Here is a 21511-nt window from a genome sequence, read left to right as displayed (position 1 = left end):
AGTATCCGAGAATTTTTAAATTTTAATTCAAAAAACGGTAAGTTGTGGTTGGTTCGTTTGTTCGACAAAATATTTCACTTTCAGAAGTTACACAAATTTGCAGAATATACCACCCACTTATTGCTTACCGTTTTTTAAATTTAATTGAAAAATCTCGGTTAACTTCTACTTTCGAGAAACCCTCTTAAAATTTAAAATTGATTACTGTGTAATGAATTCACTACAGACAAAACTTCTGGTAAAATACAACATCTGGTTGCCTACTTTTGTCACACATTGTATGCATTACATTTGGGTGCTGGTCGAAGGAATGTGCAGACATTAACGTATAGTTTAATTTACTGAGGCTGTAAAATCCAATAATCTACTATACTACATGTAGCTTAAAGAAATGTTCACTTAAAATTTTTAATTTTAGCCTCTACAGAGATAATTATAAACATGGACATAGAAGTAGAAGATCATCGTATGAAGTGTGGCCTTTATATGAAGGTACACATTGGGAAAATTCAAGTTAGGATTCTAAATCTTGCACCATTAAATGCGGGCCATAAGTGTATTTCTGAGCCTTTTCATAATGTTGGCAACTATGATGCAAAACCATGCTGAAGGTATAAGAGTACCGTAAAATGTGGTGAAGTTGATCACTTTTGAGCGATTCTGTTCAATAAGATCTGGTTGGGATACATGTACTATCATCCAAATATTGTTTAAACCAGTACTGATTGGATGTTAATCGAATTATGTTAAGGAAATTTTGACGAAATGCTATAAGCATAACAAAAACAATTTTTAGAATAAATAAGAAGTTGTTGATTTCGGGATGAAGTTGATCAATTACTGTGATAGGTGTCCAACAATAAAAAAAAAACATGCTATTCACTAAACATGGGGTCACTGAATCCGAATCAAGTCTCAAAAATTTTACAACTTGTCAATAAACCGACAAATTTTGAAATTGAAGTTTATGAATTACAGAATAAATCTCATTAAACGCCAAAATGTGGGCAATTTACTTTGAAATTGGAAGCTTGTTTACGAAAATAACATTTTTTTTCTCTGGGGAAATGTATTTTTATACACAATTTACAGTCGAAACTAGGTCCAGATAACAAATCTGGAAAGTATGTACAGTTTATTTGGATGGTGTATTTATATGGGCTTGGTGAAACTCGATTGTTTGGAGAAGAACCCTTCAACAGTTTACCGAACATTCCCTAAAAATCCTATTTTTGCATGGTATAATTGTCTATAATAATCCAACTTCAGAAAAATCAAGAGCTGCAATCAGACAATGCGACATCACAGAACATTGATAATTTAAATCTAATTATAGCTCAGACTATGCAGACTATGCATGAGGGTACGGGAACGATCAACTGCACCCCGTTGATCAACTACGCCCCTAATTACGGTACGATTCCCGGACGTTCAAGGATCTTTCCGCAATGAATGGTTTACGAATGCAAAACTTGCAGCTCCGGTAGAGAGAGCTCTCAAATAGTGCTCATAGAACAAACAACCCAAGTAAACCAACTAGCACACTAATTCGCCTTTTTAGTCTATTAACTTTGTTCGGAAACTCAATGAAAAGCAAGCCAAGTTAATTTGTCCCATTGTTAAATTTCCACGCATAACTGTCCCACTACTGTATTTCTACGCATAACTGTCACACTATACAATTCGCTGCGCTGATCTCGAACAAAATAGTCAGTAGGCAGTTTTGAATTAGCTGGTGTTTAGGAAAATCGTTTTGAACGCCTTCTTACGTTGGCTTTACATCCCATGTGGAACACAACCTGTTTTATTTTTTATTTTCGAGTCCATGGCTTACGACAAATCAAGTTCATGATTTAGCAAACCAAGTCTAAATAAAAATAGTTCGAATGTTTTTGGATGACTTGGCCACATGCTGGGTTGTTCCGAAAACCGATTCATTGGTGGAAGTGGCCATATTATATTGGCGAATCTGAAACCTGACTTGCGACATATCAATTTTCATGAATTTGCAAATCAAGTCTAAAGGTGGTTCAAATGTATTTAAATAACTTGACCACATGTCGGATTGTTCCGAATTCCCGGTTCCCTGGGGGAAATGGCATCTAAACCATCGGTTCTGAAACCTAGCTGGCAACATCAAACTACATAAATTCCCAAATCAAGGCTAAAGAAGGGTAATTCAAAGGTTCTTGGATAACTTGATAAAAGCCAGGTTGTTTTGGGCAGTGCTGGGAATGGTAATACAGTCGACTCTCCACATCTCGATGTTCTACATCTCGATATCTCTCCCTATGTCGATGGTTTCATAGGTCCCTTCAGTCTGCATACATTTTCTCTCTCTCTCCATATCTCGATATCCTCCTTATCTCGATATCTCCCTATCTCGATGTGTTTCTGTTGATTGTTTGTTCTCAATTTTCTCTCCGCATGTCGATATGACCAATATCGAAGGTTACTAGACCAAAGTTTTGGGATTCAAAACAAATCAGGAGCGCAAAATGACGTCTGTTTGTGTACAGTCGCCTCTCCACATCTCGATATCGAAGGGACCATCGAGATAGGGAGAGATCGAAACATAGAACATATTTTTAATGAATACTAGATTAAAAACCGATCCGTTGTTAGGAAAATAGGAATAATAATAAACAAGCAGACGTCATTTCATGCTCCTCAATTTTGTTTAATTACGAAAATCTGGTCTAGTATCCTTTGATAAAGCGATTATCGACATACGGAGAGAAAATCGAGAACGAAAAATCAACAAAATCATATCGAGATATAAAGATATCGAGATAAGGAGGATATCGAGATGGAGAGAAAAATTGTATGCAGAATGAAGGGACTGAGGAAATCATCTGAGACCTATCTTGCGACACATCAAACTTGATGAAGTCAAGAAGAAGTCAAAGTCATGTCAAAAGAAGAATAGTTCAAGAGGTTTTGGGTGACCTGGCCACATACTGGGTTATTCTGGGTAATTGGTTCTTCGATGCAAGTGGCAAATATGTTGATGGTCCTGAAGCTTTATTTGCGATGTATCAAAAATCATGATTTTGCAAACCAAGTCCAAGGAAATGTCAAATCGTGTGAAGATTTGTGTCGTGAATTTTGAGTTAAATATTTACTCCGCAAAATAACCTTGAATTCGCAGATGAGTTTCTGTCAAGCTGGAAGAGTCGGTATATTAAATTATAACATCTTATAAACTCTCTAACTTACTCATCCATTCTTTCTTTCACTAACTGATACATTGTCTCATTATCACACATACAGAAAACTAGTGATCCTTTATATGAGAGATAAGCGGAAGTAAAATGGAATGATTTGGCAACAGACGTCGTGAATAATATTGTATCACGGATATGACTTCCTCATTGCTAAAAAGTGTATTTTGTTTCGTTATAGATTTTTGAGCCACATTTCCAAACTAATGAACAGCAGAAAAAATCCACAACTATATAGCGCATTGACAAAAATTCAAAAAAGGAAAATATTTCATATTGTTCACTTTGCAAAACAACTTTCAACTAAATAATTTCAAAGGGATTACATTACTCCTCAAGAAAAGTTCAAAACAAACATAACGCATGTTCGTTTGGCTCACGCTTTGACAGCTCTCGCTGCTCGATTGGCTCACACTTTGACAGAAATGTCAGCTTCCGCATATCTCTCTTATAAAGGATCACTACAGAAAACTTTGCTTTCCATCCCAAACTATAAAATCGTATTTCTTCACTTCCCCACACGTGGCTCCGTTTGGCACATGTCACTTGAGCCGTTATTAGGTGCCTTAAGATAGTTTTGAGGATATACGTCCGCTACATTCGGTACAATCTATACGTAAGAACGGACATCTACAGCATTATGCTTTGCACATAATTGGTCACTACTAGCAGTGGGACTGTTATGCGTAGAAATTCACCAAAAACCCCGTATTTCTAGGCATAACAGCCCCACTTTGAATTTCGTAGCGAAATTTACTTTATTCCCATAATAAAAACTTTTGACTCTAATGAACACGCTATTCTTTATACTGTTGTAAAGATTTTAATTTAATTTACCACACACCTGGTCAATACGAGGCCTAAATGTGTTAAAATCTTCAAACACATTTTTCTCGATTGCATATTTTGGAACATGGGACAATTATGCGTATAACGGCAGTTTAGATATGCGCACTACTTTCTGTGCAGAGCTCGTTTATAGATTTTCAATAAGCCCTTGTGTGTTAGGTGTGTTGGTGACGAAATTGAAATTGATTTTCAACCGCTCTGTTGACAATGAATAATCAATTGGTGAGCTCGTTTCATGCTTCTATTTCGGATGATTAAAATATTTTTCAAACTTCTCTATCGTGACAGCGGAGTAAATGTTACATTAATATATTCATTCAAAATAAATAAAAAAACAATGGTTCGTTACTCCAAGTGTCGGCATATTATAATTCAAATTACATGTCTGGAATTGTCTAAACTATACACTGTAGATGGATACCATATTTTGGCATTAGTACTTAGTTAGATATTAGATACAATACCAAGCTTTCATTTGAGATAAAAATATCTCAGAGTGGACTATCATTGTGAACGCGGTGACCATTTATGAGTTAATCAAATGTGTCAGCAAGAGGTAACCATCAACCATGCATTTTGTGATGAATCTTCTTAGAATCTTCTCGAGCGGAAATCAACGTGAATCTCGTGTAGAATCACCTTCGCTAGTACATTTCGAATAGTTTTTTTAAACACCCTACAGCATACCCGTGTAGAGGTAAATTACTAAATAATAGCGAATTATGTTCTTGAATGACAAGTTTATCATTCTTCTTCTTTCTGGCGTTACGTCACAACTGGGACAAAGCCTGCTTCTCAGCTTAGTGTTCTTATGAGCACTTCCACAGTTATTAACTGAGAGCTTTCTATGCCAATTGACCATTTTTGCATGAGTATATCGTGTGGCAGGTACGAAGATACTCTATGCCCTGGGATGTCGAGAAAATTTTCAACCCGAAAAGATCCTCGATCGGTGGGATTTGAACCCACGACCCTCAGCTTGATCTTACTGAATAGCTGCGCGTTTACCGCTACGGCTATCTGGGCCCCTAAGTTTTTCATTATCTTGTTTTAAATAAGAATAATCTAATTTTCCCTGGAATAACATTATAATCTCAGAATTAGTTATTATCAATTCAAAAAACTTCATTTCCAATTGCAAATTTAAGTTATTTTATTTCTAATTTCAAACAAACTACAAACAAATACAGTTCTAAGTAATCTACTCTATGCGAGTTGAGAAGCTCTAATTGTTAGGCCGTCATCTTCATTGACATTGTTTTTTTGTCTTTGCTCCAGTTCTCATCAGCTGGTCGGCGGAGGTAATTAATTTTTCAGCATCGTCGCATTTTTGTTTTGGTAGAACGAACACGAGAGTCATCTTATCCTTATGACTGGGAAATGGGCTTTTTGCTGCCCTTGGGAAGCTGAACTTTTAAGTCGATTTAGATGCTCATGCAAACAGAACGTGGGAAAAGTGCAATTCCGTTGGACGATAAGTTCGTTGTTTGATACTCAAAAGAGCCACGTGAAGTACACAAATCAACATGTTTCTTGTTTTATTTGCAGTGTAGGGAGCTGGGTCCTATTTTTGGCAATTTTGATAAGCTTCTTCTTCTTGGCATTAACGTCCCCACTGGGACAGAGCCGGATACTCAGCGTAGTGTTCGTATGAGCACTTTCACAGTTATTAACTGAGAGCTTTCTTTGCCTGAATTGCCATTTTTGCATTCGTATATCGTATGGCAGGTACGATGATATTCTATGCCCAGGGAAGTCAAGGAAATTTCCATTACGAAAAGATCCTGGGCCGACCGGGAATCGAACCCAGACACCTTCAGCATGGCTTTGCTTTGTAGCCGGACTAAGGAAGGCCCCATTTTGATAAGCTATTCGTGCCTATTCTGTGCGGCGTGTCAGGTGACACGAGTCGAATGAGGTGACAATTGACGACTCGCTCCTATTTGATTAACATTAGTCGTCTCACGTCACTTGCGGTGAGAGCGACTCGTCTCGACTCACACGCCGCGCAGAAAGAACACGATTTTGCTCATATTTGGCTACGATATGCGTTATACTGAAGCAGGGCCTTCAAATATCAGTGAATTTCGATTCAAATGACATTAGGAATTTGTGAATTTCATCGCCCTCTAATATGATTGGTAAGCCTGACTTTACCATTCTGATGTTCGATTACTGTAGTTGGAAATACTTTCCATAGTTAAATTTCCAATAGTATTGGCATTTCTGCTTAATATTTTCCAAAACCGTGTCCTCAACTCGTTGAATATCCTAAAATCTTGAAAATCTTATTTATCCCTAAAATCTGTGATCACGGATATCTGTAGGCAAGAACAGGAAAAACTCTGTGTAACTACAGATAAATCTGTGTATGTAGCATCACTGCCTATGGCACGTTGAGGTACTGGGAATTACACCAAAACTTCCACAAATGTTCCCAAATCCCTTGTAAAAAAACATACCCGACCAGAACCACATAACAAGATTATAACACATTCCTATCAGCAGCAGTTAAAAATAATAGAAGTTGAAAGAATTTTGTTACCAAGATGTCTCTGTTCTCAACTTGTTATATTTTTAGTAACACATTTGTAACAACATTTGTTATGTTTTTGACATCGCATTTATAAGTTTGTTGCAAATAACATCCGATGTCATAAACAGTAACATAGTTTGCAATAATTTTGTTATTTTATAACATCCTTTCAACACATTCTGCAATAATTTTGATATAATTGTAACAGGATTTGTTATATTTTAGTTTAATTTGGTGCAAATTTTGTTAGAGTTTTTGTTATTTTAACTACTAACGGTACATGTTTTATAACAACTGGTGATATCAAAAAAATCATATCAGGGGAACACATTTTGTTATAATCCTGTTTCTTGCCTCTGGTCGGGTAGGTTTTGCTGTCGTTGGAGTGAAGTAAATAATATTCCTAAAACATACCATTCGGACGATTGATAAGATGGATTTTTGTTTTAATTTTGATTACGATAACTATCCCTTTGGAGTAATATTCAGTGACAACGACATACCGCCCTCGCGTTCAATGTCATCTCTATTGTGCTCTTCCCTTCAATGCTAAAACACTAGAAATCCGTTTTTCGGTATCTATGTATGACTTATGACTGCGAGAGCCATGTCAGAATATATCTCAAAAGACGACAATAAAACTGTAATATGGTCATAAAAAAGTCATCTCCGCGATAAATCCATGCACATGCATGGTTTTGCCTCCATCGCCATCGCCATTGTCACCATCATCGATGAAAGTTCGAAGGGATAGAAGCAAAAAGAACAAATGGCAACGGGTGAAAAATCCTTTCCCACCATAGAATCCATCTATGCTTAAGTCGGTCGATGTGAGCCGTGTGATGTTGTTCTCGTTCGGAGAAAATTGCTGCCCTACTGTTACTGGAAGCCATTACGTAATCATCATCCTTCCTTTCGGACGGAAACGGGTTGACTCCAAACCAGTGTAGGTGAGTATGGAGGATGATGTCCCAAAACGCCCTCAGGAGAAAGATATGCTCCGCTATATCCTTATTCAGTGAATTCAGTGACGATATGCAAACGGTAGGATTGTAAGAATAACTTAGAATCCTGGACTGTCTGCTAAAACTTTTGTAAAGATCCCTGAAAAATCTTTGGAAGAATCCCTGGAGGGATTCATGTTGCAATAAATGCAAGAAATGATTTTTTTTTGCAAATTGAACTTTTGTTTTTAATTTTTATAATTTTTATTTTTGAATTCGTTTTTATTTTATTTTTACATTGGTTTTTATTATTTTTTTTTGACAAACATTTTTGGAATTAATAGAGATCCCCCAGTGCCAGACAGCATACAATACCGGACAAAGTTGAAAAATTGAGAGATCATAGTCCGATCAAGATGATATGTTAGAATAAATGAAGGCTACCCGACTAGACGAAAAAAAAACAAAATTATAACAGAATTTGTTTCCCTGATATGATTTTTTTATATCACCAGTTGTTATAAAACATGTACCGTTAGTAGTTAAAATAACAAAAATTCTAACAAAATTTGCACCAAATTAAACTAAAATATAACAAACCGTATTACAATTATATCAAAATTATTACAGAATGTGTTGCAAGGATGTTACAAAATAACAAAATTATTATAAACTATGTTACTGTTTCTGACATCGGATGTTATTTGCAACAAACTTATAAATGCGATGTCAAAAATATAACAAATGTTGTTATAAATGTGTTACTAAAAATATAACAAGTTGAGAAAAAAACCATCTTGATAACAACATTTTATCAACTTCTGTTATTTTTAACAGTTGCTGATAGGAATGTGTTATAATTTTGTTATGTGGTTCTGGTCGGGTATGCCTTTTCGGAATGTTCGAAAATTTTGATCAAGCAGCTATTGTCCCCCAGTTTTGGACAGCTCGATTTGACAATCTCAATTTAATGGCGCTTTTACCGAGCAAAAAGTCAAAACCCCGAAAACCGGAAAAATCGTGTCACCACTGTGCTCGAGTCATTTCGCATTCGGGTATGAAAAAAGCATTGGGAAGAAGAAGATTACAGCTTTGAAGAGCCGTGACATTTTTTTTGTTTTGAAACCAAACCATGACCGTTGCTTTGGATTTTGATGGTCGTGTAGAAACATGTAAATGTACAGGCGGTAAATGTTTGCTACAGTATTTTTCCCATCCCTGCGTACAATTCGTGTAGCAACTACGATCCGTGATTGACCAGAACAATCGAAGTTGCACAGGGAATTAATGAATGGGGCATGGGATTAGCTAACCATTCTTCAATGTGCACAAATCGAGAGCTCAAATTTCAAAAGTCAATAACGGCGCCTGCCACGTTCTTACGATCATCAGGGAAGGAAAGGAATGTTAGTTATACAACCGTTGTTACTAGAGACCGAGCATACCTCTGCATCTCCACAGTTGTCATGGATAGGATCAGTGCTGTAAACATTCGGCACTTTGCGCGAAATTCGTTTCGTTGCCATGGTCAGCAGTCACAGCACGAGCTTTAGAATGATCGTCGACAAACACAAAAAAAGTGTCAATTGAATATCGTCTGACACGATGACATTTGTATAAATCATAAGTTTTGCATAGAATTCAGACATCGGATCATATACAACTTTAATAGTTTGATCTTGTCTGTTATGTCGAATGTGACACACATACAGTAAAAGCGGAACAGAAACAAACTAAATTTTTCTTTTCAACATTCGTTTGATCGCTTGTGTTTAGAGTGTTTAAGGGAAGCGCTACCGAATATCAGCAAAAGCGTGTCGACTACCGTGATTGCTTACAACACTGGATAGGATATTGGGTTAGTGGGATGAGGTAAAGATCTGGGAGTCTCCAATGGTTCGTGATGCGATCCACAATACATTTACGACTAATCGGATTCGCGATATAATTCAATAATCGCATTGTACGCCTAACAAGTGTTCGTCATCGCTCACGCAGGAGCAAGTGACGCGATCAATAGATAAAACACTACTATCGATCCGCGGTGCTTTTTCATTTCACTACGTGAACAAAACGCGACATGTTTGATCCTGCCCTCATCGCTCGCCTCCGCAGGAATCTCCAGCGACGAAAACACGCGCGAAACCGTGAGCAAAATCTATCGGACGACGCAAAACCGAACTGTCCTGCTTGGGCTTCACGAAGCACTCTGAGCGATAGAGAGATTTCTGATATGAACAAAAACTGTATGTTACTCCAGAAATTTTAAAATTTTCTCAACGAAAAACGAGTTTCGACAACCGCTCAAAATAACAAACATTTTGTTCTCTTTTAGATTAGTCATGGCTTCTACTACGTTATGTCCTTATTTTATGTTATTTAATATTTTAATATTTTATTTGCGTATTTTATGTTTTTTAATATGTAATTATTTTCTTAATGGTGTATTTAAGTATTTTAGGCTGCATATTTCAGATAAAACTATAGATGCTAAACATCTGCTAAGCAAATTATTTCGTGTTTACTCTTTTTTCGATATTTTTTCACAGATAAACAAAGCTTTTTAAGCTTTTTTCATAAGTTTGACTTATTTTTGAGAATAGATTCATTCCATGTCAAATCAGTCAGTCGCAGAACTCGACCATCTCCAATTTAATCCGTAATAAATTTGAAGAAAAACGTTCAATGGAGAAGTTGCAGTGAACCGTTTGAGCTACAAGGGAATTTATTTTATTTCTTTATCATGAAAAATTAAAAAAAAAATATATATAAAAATTTGCTAGAAAACAGATGTATGGGTAAAGTTTCATGATGGAGAATCATTTTCAAAAAAAAGCAGTTTTACAGAGCACAGCTTTTAATCGATTTTCAATGTTTTGGTATGTTTTTGATGATCAAAAAGAGTCTTGAGATTCTGAACCAAAATAATTCACTTGATCACTTCTCTAGAAGCAGTCAAGTTCAAGTTATTTCATCCCAAGCAGCACATATTGTTACAAGTAGCTTACAGCAACGGCTACTTAACATATTCAATAGTTACAATATGATACATTTGCAACATGAAAAAATACTGCTATGTAACCGAAAAAGCGCAAAAAGTCGAGCCTTATGTAACTTGTTTGTTCGTTACATAAGAAGTTTACAAGCGACTGCTATGTAATTTGTTGATTACGCATGGGTTTTCCTGCGACAAAATAAATGAAACGGCGTTGAAGTTGTTGTTACTTTCTGACAGTTTTTGAACCGAACAACCATTTTAGAATTGAATGTCAATAAAAGCAATACGTATGATTTTCGAACGCGTAATTATGCACAAGTACATAATAGATTTAACATGCCGATTTGAATTTGTGGTGAAATCAATCATTTTACTTGCTCAAAATTAACGCGCTCATAAAATAGATAGTAATTTTATATTGAATAACACATGATACCTGGATTGTTGAGATATTATTCCATTAGAACTGACACAAAAAAATGGATATTGACACTGTTCCTCAAACCAGCAATGTTTTTTATTTTAATTTAATTATTTGTGAAGATTGTGATTCCAAAATCACGTTGTTTCGTGTCTCGCAGTTGGATTTCCTGGGTTGCCTATCAATCGCCATTTAATTTCATCTTGCTGCAGAAACACTTCCGAATAACTGTTTGAGGACAGCCAATCCAAAATGATGAAAACTATTAAAAAGCTGTTAGAGAGACTGCAAGTTGTAAATTCTACAATTTTAATTAATCACTGGATAAATATCTATGAAAACAATAACTAGTCATAAAATAGTAAAGTTCTTATATCAAAATTTACAATACGTATAAAAATTTTTGACATGTAGTGTTGACCACTGTCAGCAAGTTACTCGTTTGTTACACATTAGTTACCCAAAAATCTTATGTTATTTTGAAACTGATGTGTAACTATACTGAAACTGCCAATAAATTACACTGCTGTCAATAGGGGAAAGGGTATTAAAATGAACACCTAAACGATATCGTCTTGTTTTTAATGGGAAAAACGATGAGTTTGCGATAAATCATCAAATAATGTACAAAAATCCCCAATGCCAATTGACTGGAACATCACAAAAGTATGAAAATTAAATGCTCCGTCCAAGAAAGCACATTGTTTGTGACGTGCTCAAATGGCTCAAATAGCTCGAAAGAAAGTAAATTCAAGCGTGTGCTATAATAAGGGCGCAAGTCGCATGATCGATTTCTTTTCATCCATCCTCTCTTCTGTGAATAAAGGTGACAAGATGCGGGTTTGTTAACAATTTTTCACTACAAGACGCTAGGAAGTAATGCAACCTTGCGACCTGAGATGAAACAATGAATCGAATTTAGAAATTGATCAATTTGTGCCAATATTAGGGACTGAGGATAATATGCCCATGATAAGGAAAATAGCGATTTAGATGTGAAAAACATGCTTTTTTTATTATAATCTCTCTAATTATGTTCTCTACCAAATAGAAGAAACAACATCCATCCATTTGAGTATTTCTAGGGTTAATAAATCAATTAAAAAATGCGTGCTTATGGTTATTAACCACGTACCGTAATCCGGGGTATCATTGATCAGCGGGGTAACATTGATCAGAATGCCCCATCTCATAAAAAGTTCGCATAATCATTTATGGATGGAATATTTCCAAATCATGCATGGTGCTTCTCTTTCTTATATTCATCAGCTGATAAAAGTGAAGATTTTTGCGAAAATTGCGTTTACCTTATGCGTAAATTTGGCAACTTTTCGAAACAATGATTTCAATGGTTAAGGATGACACTACCAAACATTCATGTCTCACATAAGTTCTGTAAATGATATGAGCAAGGAAAATGCGGTTCTTACTAAAAACGGCATCGCCGAAAACGATTCCGTTGTCAAAACTTTCATAAGTATGTTCAATTAGGCAACATTACCGAATTACTGTTAAGAATGTAACTGTCCCTTAGGAAATTGCCTACCTTTAGGCGTATTCCGTGGTTCGAGATGTTTTTAATTTTAAAATAATTTAAAAAGTAATAGACTTATAAGCATTTGGCCTTCATATTCGGCTTCAGGGGCCATGATTTAATTAGGTAACGACATTTTCAATATTACCGAACGTTGTTTACATAGATGATCAATGTTACCCCATATCAGCTAAATAAAAAAATCACTTAAAACTTTATTTTTAACATGCTTAAACCTTTCAAAACACAAAATAAAGTATATGGTCACGAGCTATCGGTGGCAGTACTTGTTTTAAAAATATGAAATTAGCAACTGTTGCATTTACGAACCAAATATTTAAGAAATATTCAAAAAAATGATCAATGTTACCCCGGATTACGGTAGTCATTTATTGGGGGAGGGGAGAGATTCTGCCCAATGACCACGGTCCATACAAATTGTAAATTTTGTGTATGGACAAATGACTACTAGGGGGAAGATGGGTCTAAAATAAGGAAAAAAATAACCGTGTTGTTAATGGTAGCCCCTTGTGCATTTCTGTGCTGTCACTTCAATAGGGCCTAACTAACATGAATTATTTCTCTTCATCGATTATGCATATATATAATGCATACCTACAGGCGTTTGTTCTGACGTTATTGTTCAATAGATACATGCTAATGCGAAAAATTTACATTTGTAAGGTTCTAATTTGCGCGTTACTACAGCGTGGTAGAATTTGAATTCAACAGCTGTTTTGGTGTTATGAAATAGGGGGGTGGGGGTTTTGCCCCACGAGTTGATTGAAGTTTTGGTCCTTCGATAAGTTTTTCAAGGACAAATTTAACATATTTATTGCACGTAATACAAACTATGACACTGCATAAGTGGACCCTGTGGGAGTTGGAATCCCAGAACAAATTTCAACAAAGAAGACAGCCACTGACTGCTGTCGTCTAAAAGTAATTAAGCTTAACAAAACACAATCATTTACTGGATTGACTGTTTAACGAGAAACTTGCGACGATCGACGCGCCACAATAATTCGTGGACGGAGGATATTAGAACTAAGTTGGAGATGTTGATTTCGAAATTTTGAAGTAAACATCACCTCCAAACACTAGCGATTTTGCGGTGGAATGTTGACGTTTGCTTACAAATTGTCTAGAGGACCCAAACACTTTAACGTTTAAGGATCCGTCATCGTAATCATCGAAACTTCAACAGCCATTTTTCTGTTCAAAACTGAAATTTACTCGTCGAAAATGTGTTCACTGTGTTTCGGTTGGAGAATAAAATACAGTGAACACATGAATATATTCATGATTTTGAACGAAAAAACAGCTTTTGAAAATTATCGAGTTGATGACGGATCCTGTCCCCTTAAACGAATTCTCGTCATTCCGTGTCATCGGCTCAAAGATTGGCGTTCCCCACAAAAGTAGTAAAGAGAACATTACAAATGTAACTCGATGTCTTCGCAGAAATTGTCCTTCATTTATTAATTTGTTTAATAATTATAACTAGTTCTATCGCACAACATCAAAAATAGAGAAGTTAATTAACGCAGCGACACGAATTAAGACTAAGACAGCTAAATTTTCACATACTTTCATCGTCATTAAAATATTATGGAAATATTCATTTTATGTTGCTGGTAAAACACACGAGCAAAACAAACATTTTTGAATTTTTTTATCACAGTCCTTAAAAAAAGCTATGAATGATTACAATCCCTTCGAAAACAGTTCTTAAGGTTTCTGCTTCGACATCATATCGTTACAATATTCACCTCATTGAAAAACCTCAACATATCCATGCCTAAAATTACATCAGTTATAATTTCTGAACGTGGTTCTGACTTCAATTTATCTCCGTATCAACAAAAACACTCTTATTTATGCTCTAAATCATCCGTGCGTAATAAAAGCATTGAAATTTGTTGTTCATGCGTAACAAGTTCGGTGTTCACTTTACCATCCTGTTCATTTTTTCACCCCTTCCCCTATGACAAATGGTAAACAAACTTTATGCTGTTACACACATGTGACTTAGCAATCTGTATGTAACCTAGCGTGTTATTTGTTTCTTTGCAACTACAGATTCAATTTCAATGTAACTTATTCATTTTGACAGCTCTAGGTTAAGTTACATGCAAGTAAAAATGCAACACCTATGTAATGTAAACAAAGCGTAAGTTATAATGTAATAGTTTAATAACCAAGATTGAAAATCATCAATAAGATATGCTACAAATTATCTGAAATGCAACGGTAATGTAATTTGTTTTATTTTTCTAAAATATTGCATTTGTTACCAGTGCTACTTGGGATGTTTCATATTTCATTGCAAACAGCAATTAATTAAGATTCTGATTAGAATAGGTCGTTTGCCAAAATTAAAACAGCAGTTTTCTTTCGGAAAAATAAAAAAATTGCGTTTCTTTATACTGTCAATTGTGATAAACGGACGTTCTTGATTTTCTTAAATTGTTTATCAATCGCAAGAAAACTAATTTTTCAGTTTTGACAAATCATCGATCCTTACTAGAGCATTAAATAATAAAATAGAATTGCGAACAACTTATGAACTTATGATAAGTTGTTCGCAATTCTCCATCAAGAAGAATAAGGTAATATAGGGCAATATGAGAGTATTTATCATTATAATCATTATGGTTCAGAATAATCAGATTCTTATCATCAGAACAAATTTAAATTTATCGAAAGTTGATCTCAAAACACTTTTTTATTAAAAACCTCTCCATAATGAAATTTTGTCGCAAACAACTACTTTCTATCAAGATACAACGGTAAAATTTAAAATATTAGACATGGGGTTTTTATGTAATTTAAAATTTACGTTTTGATCGCAACAGGCCGTGGTTGATATTTAAATCTGCTGTCACGACTTTGTCCTACTTCAAGAGAAATTTTATTCAGCCGATTTCTGTCAAATGGTCGGTGCAAGTGCGTGAATTTTTAATTGCGCTCGCATTCGATTCAGTGTTGATTTTATTATTGAGAATAAAAATGTATAGGAATATAGTGTTCTTGTGCCAAAAGAGCCGCGGCTGGATCAGACGAGAGATATTGGATTTGCGGAGGAACCCCGTTTTGCACGCAGTTATCCAAGAAAGAAAATTGGATTGCATTCTCTACTCCTCTACTTCTCTTGTGTGCTGGAGTTTTTAAGCTATCCAATGCTGGAGCACGAATTTGGTGAGGCCTTCCCTACATTATATTCAATGATATATTTATGAAGAAGCTCAACTTAGTAGCAGTTGATCTACATTAAGAAAGCTTACATCGTAGTAGCAGTTGATTTAATCTGACAACCTATATAAGCTCAGTTCAATTATGAAATGTTCATTCCTCAATAAACCTTCCTAGAAGCTAGACATAACTTTAAAAGGATTTATGCAAAAAAAGCACATCGACTACGAAGAAACATTCGCACCCGTCGCCAAGTTAACAACAATCCGGACCATTCTGGTGGTGGCAAACACTCGGGACCTCGAAATACATCAGATGGATGTTCGTACAGCGTTCTTAAATGGCAAGTTAACCGAAACGGTATACATGGAGGTACCTGAAGGCGTAAAATCTAAACCGGACGAGATATGCTTGCTAGAACGTTCACTCTATGGCTTGAAGCAATCGCCAAGGTGTTGGAACAACCGTTTCAACAATTTTTTCCAGGATCAAGGCTTTGTTCGGTCGAATCATGATTATTGCCTCTAATTTATATCATAGTATATGTAGATGGCTTGTTGATCGTGGCGAAGACCAGAGCGACGGTAGAAGAAATCAAGCAAATACTCAAGAGCGAATTCGAGATGGCTGACATGGGTCCACTTCATCACTTTTTAGGGATCAAGGTGGAGAGAGACCGCGCAAGAGGTGTCATGAAGCTTTCCCAAACCGGACTTATTGACAAGATGCTGCAACGATTCGAGATGCAAGATTGCAAAGCGTGCAAAACACCTGCTGAAGTGCGACTACAGCTGACACGAGAAAATGGAGATTGCCAATACCCGTATAGAGAGCTGATTGGAAGCTTGATGTACATTATGATGGGGACACGACCAGACCTGTGCTATATCGTTGGCTATTTATCAAGATTCCAAGATGCAGCTGGACCTGATCATTGGCAACAAGCGAAGCGAGTACTTCGGTACTTACAAGGGACAAAGCATCATCAACTGGTATACAAGAGAAATCCACATAAATCACCAACAGAGGGATTCGTTGATGCTGACTATGCAGGAGATGAATCAGATAGAAAGTGCGTCTCAGGTTATCTACTGAAAGTATTTGGCTGTACCGTGGCTTGGTCTTCAAAGAAACAAGGAACCGTTGCTATGTCATCAACAGAGGCCGAATACGTAGCGATGAGTAGCTGCATCAGCGAGGTAATTTGGATGACCGGTCTAATGACTGATCTGTCTGAAGCCAAGAATCTGCGACCTGTTCCGGTATTTGAAGACAACCAGGGTGCCATTGCCATGGCCAAAAAGGAGGAAACCAAACGGGTGAAACACATCGACGTTAAATTAAGAAGCCGAAGACGATGAAGCCGAAGACATAACTTTAGGTTATGGACCCAGTCTCACTTTAACCCCTGAAGACCGAAGATAGGAAAATTGTTGGAATCTGAAGCCCTCTTGGAAATCGGAATCGTTGTTTAGAAGCAGCCGTTTACTTTGTGAAGAATCTGGGAACGATGGCAAGCAGCGCGAAGAAAGCTGGCATTGTGCAGTTCGCTGGTGATGGGTTCGATACTTGGAAGTTCCGGGTCGAGACCCAGCTTTCGGCCCATGGAGTACGGGATGTTCTCGATGAAGATGCCCCGGCAGAAACGGCTACTGAAGCGGTCAAGAAGGTGTTCAAGGAGAAGGACGAAAAAGCAAAGGCCTTATTGGTGGCATTCATAGCAGACAGCCACCTGGAGTATGTACGGGACAAGGCCACGGCCAAGGCCATGTGGAAGTCTTTAGAGTCGACGTTTGCGAAGAAGGGATTTGCGGCCCAAACATACATCCGGAGGTCGCTTGCCATGCTGCGGATGGAAGAAGGATGTGCCCTGAAGGACCACTTCCGAGACTTCGACGAATTGGTGAGGCAGTTGAAAGATGCCGGCGCAAATCTGACGGAGTTGGACCAGGTGAGCCAACTGTTATCTCGTTGCCAGCCTCGTACGATGTCGTCACCACGGCAATTGAAAATTTGGAAGAAAAGAAGCTCACCCTGGCAACAGTGAAAAGTCGTTTGTTGGCTGAAGAACAGAAGCGAAACGGTCGTGATACATGCAGTGGACTATCAAATCGATCCGACGGAACGGTACTGGCAGCAAGAACCGAGAAGCAAAAGAAAGGCATCCGTGAAGGTAAACCGAAATTTGCTGGAAAGTGCTACGGTTGCGGAGCCTTTGGCCACAAGCGGTCAACATGTTCGAAATCTAGAGACCAACGAGTACGAGCGCAAGCTGCAGAAATTCCAGGGATCGTGAAGTCGCGTTGATTGGTTTCGTACCGACTGTAAGTTCAAGTGCGAAGAGCAAGATAGTGTGGTCTTGATTCGGGTGCCAGCCGGCACATGGCCAAAGAACCTGGAGTGTTCTATGGAATGGAGACACTTGCTGAACCTGTCACGATTGAGAATGCGATGAACAATGGCAGTATGAAGGGCGCACAGCAAGGAACAATCAAAGGTATCGTATCGACACGAAGCGGCCAGGTTCGTTTGGCCATAAGCAAGGTTTTGTTCGTTCCAAATTTGAAATTCAACCTGATCTCGTTGGGAGCGCTGATGAACGTTGGAGTTGATGTCGAATTTATGAAGAATCGTGCCATCCTGACCAAAGACGGGGAGATCATCGGTGAGGCCATGGATGTGGAAATCGTTGGCACTGCCTTGACAACCGATGATGGAGTCAGCAAGCACGATTTGTGGCACAAGCGCTACGGACATTTAAGCCATCGAAATCTATTGAAGCTTCAAAAAGCGGAAATGGTGACTGGAATGGGTAAGTTGAAAACGGAGGAAGCCTTCTGTGAAACTTGCGCCGAAGCAAAACTGGTGCGGCTACCATTCAATGGATCAAGACCTCCTACCAGCAGGCCGCTGGAGAGAGTTCACACGGACACATTTGATGGTTACCAGTACTTCGTGACGTTCCTGGACGATTACACTCATTTCGCAGTGGTATACCTTATGAAGCGAAAAGACCAGGTGTTTGAATATTTCAAGATCTATCAAGCAATGGCAACCGCAAAATTCGGTGTCCAGATAGCAGCCTTGAGATGTGACCTAGGACGTGAATACTTTAGCAGCTCCCAGTTGGCTTATTATGAGCAACATGGCATCCAGGTGGAGTCAACGGTAGGTTATACACCACAGCACAATGGGGTCGCTGAACGTTTCAATCGGACCATTTCTGAGAAGATGCGAACGTTGCTGCTTGAGTCTGGGGCTCCAAAGTACCTTTAGGGTGAAGCACTGTATAACGCAGTATACGTCACGAACCGAAGCCCAACGGAAGCACTGGAAGTTGAGAAAACACCAGCTGAGATGTGGCATGGCGAAAAACCGAACGTTGAGAAGTTGCGAGTATTCGGTAGCTTGGCGTTTTCGTGGATACCAAAGCAAAAGCGAAGCAAGCTCGATCCAACTGGTAAGCGATGCGTGTTTCTTGGATATGCACCATGCGGCTATCGACTGTGGGATCCGAAGGCCAGAAAGCAATTTGTGGCACGTGATATAAGATGTAACGAAGTCGAGTTTCCGTTCAAGATTATACCAGCGGCGCAAATGAGTGGGTGTTTAACAGAACAGTCGATCCCACTTGTAGTTCCGGAATTCATTGAGTCAGAGGGGGATGGTGTGGAGGTACCGGAAATCGACCCTGCCAACGAAATCGAAGTTGCTCCGGACAATATTACGATTGCTGACCCGCAAGATGACGAGTCGGAGCAAGAGGGGGAAGAAGCCGAAGACGATGAAGCCGAAGACATAACTTTAATTTATTTATTCGTTAAACAAACTATGAATGGTTCGTCACTATAAGTGTCGACATAAGCCCTTATTCCTGTATAAAAAATGAGATCGATGTACTTATTCTTTTATTTATTTTTCACAATTACTAAAAAATGACCTTTGAATTGTTCGACATTAAAAATGTGGACGCACTGATAGATAACTTTTTAAATTGAGGCTAGATGAATCGGATCACTTACCAAGCTGAATCCTGATCATGTAGCTTGTAAAACCCTCCTATTAACAAAAACTCCTTCCTGTGGAAACCACGGAGATGCAGAGGTGATTTCGATCTCTATTACCAATGGATGTCACATCCCATACTGCCATAAAATTCACACTAGGTGTTCCATTTACTCAATGCCTACTTGTGTCGAATGTTACAAATATGCAGTTATGGGCAGCGTATGCCTCTTATAAAAAATGAGCTCCCGTATTGTGATGTTTTATGACGAAGGATTCAAAACTATCTGTTCAGATTGAGAACAAATCTAACACAACAGTTTAAAGCTACTCTACGTCTATTGATAATATTTGCTGAAGCATTCTGGATGGAATTCGTCAATATTGCCTTATAAATAAAACAAACTTGAAGTGTACATATCAGCCATTGCAGAATTCGTTCTCAATTGATTTTGAAGTACGAAGAAAAACAACGTATACATATGTATCGGTTCATGATCGGCAATGTTTCAGAAGTTGTAATAAGCTTGATAAATAGCAGCAGCGAATGAGAGCTCCATAGAGAGAGCGATGATTAAGGCCGCACGGGACGTCATCATAATCACCCTATCCATTTCAAGAAGCAAATCCCAAGAACCACTCCATATATCGATGCAAAAATGTATCACTATGATTCTATATATGTAGCGCACAACCCGATACATTTTCAGCTTCATCGGTTCACTAAAACTCGAGATTTGCTTCCACAAAGTTTTGATGATTATTGTTAGAGTGAGACGAAAGATAGGGAAAATAACACGGTCTCCCGTGTCCCCTTAAACCTGTTTTTATCGCTTATTTACCATTGGCGGCAGGTATTTTATTATACTGACATGATAAATAATCCCCGAGCATCCTCTAGTAATAGCTTCCCCCAGGTTTGAAGCTTGTTTAAATGGGCTTCATCACGCACTGTTATCTCCCCGATATAATCAGAGCTGTAGCAGCAGATGATAAATAGACTATCATTGTGTGTTGCGGATCATGATTACTACTGAGAGCGATAATTGAGAGATACTCTCAATTTTATCAGAATTCAACCTCTGGTGAGCGATTCTCGCTGAAACCAGGCCGCCATCGGCGCCCATCGTTGGAATTCCAGTTTTATGTCACTGATCGCTAGTTTTCGATAAAACTTAAGGGTGGTCCTTTCAGTTTTCTCAAATAAGTGAACCCCTCGTACACCAGCTGGTTAAACAGTTTGCGATAAAGCCCATTTTTTTGGTAAATCTTGGGTATTTCTTCACGTATAAGACATATCTAAATTCGAAACGTTGAGTGCTATCAAGGTGAAAAATTAATTCTACTACTTAAAATCGAGATGGCGCCAGAATCCAAGATGGCTGCCAGATTTTTTTCACTGAAAATAATACTCCTATTCTTCACTCGACTAGAATAAAACACCAACGATTAAAAATTTGTTTCTTTGTTGTACAAAATATAATGTTTGCATTGATTGCACTCGCCATATACGTCAAAATCGTAGAACATGATTTAGAAAATCGTTCATTTTATAGGGTAAATAACATTGCTCACCTAGTTTTTGTAGCCTATCTAACGCAATTTTTCCTCAACTTTCTGATGGTGATCTCAGAATTCAAAACGAGCTGTGCGCTAATGGTAAAAAACGATTTTTTAAACAAAATTCAAGATGGCGGCCAAATTCTAAATGGACGTCAAAATTTTTTTAACTTCAAATGAAAGCTATATCTTTTCTCTATACGATGCCACTAAGCTTGCTTTGTATTCCATTCCAAGGGAAATAT

The 21511-nt window shown here is 37.6% G+C and overlaps 1 protein-coding gene across 11 annotated transcripts in view; it reads right to left on the bottom strand.

Annotated features, from left to right (window-relative positions):
• The window catches only part of LOC5570006 (protein TIC 214), a 245805-nt gene that overhangs the window by 88081 nt on the left and 136213 nt on the right, over positions 1-21511 (bottom strand). The gene's annotated exons all lie outside the window — the stretch shown is intronic.

The sequence above is a fragment of the Aedes aegypti genome, chromosome 3 (genome assembly GCF_002204515.2).
Source record: "Aedes aegypti strain LVP_AGWG chromosome 3, AaegL5.0 Primary Assembly, whole genome shotgun sequence".
NCBI classification, from domain to species: domain Eukaryota; kingdom Metazoa; phylum Arthropoda; class Insecta; order Diptera; family Culicidae; genus Aedes; species Aedes aegypti.
Note: the sequence above shows the minus strand (reverse complement) of the source record. Positions and strands in the feature narration are given on the sequence as shown.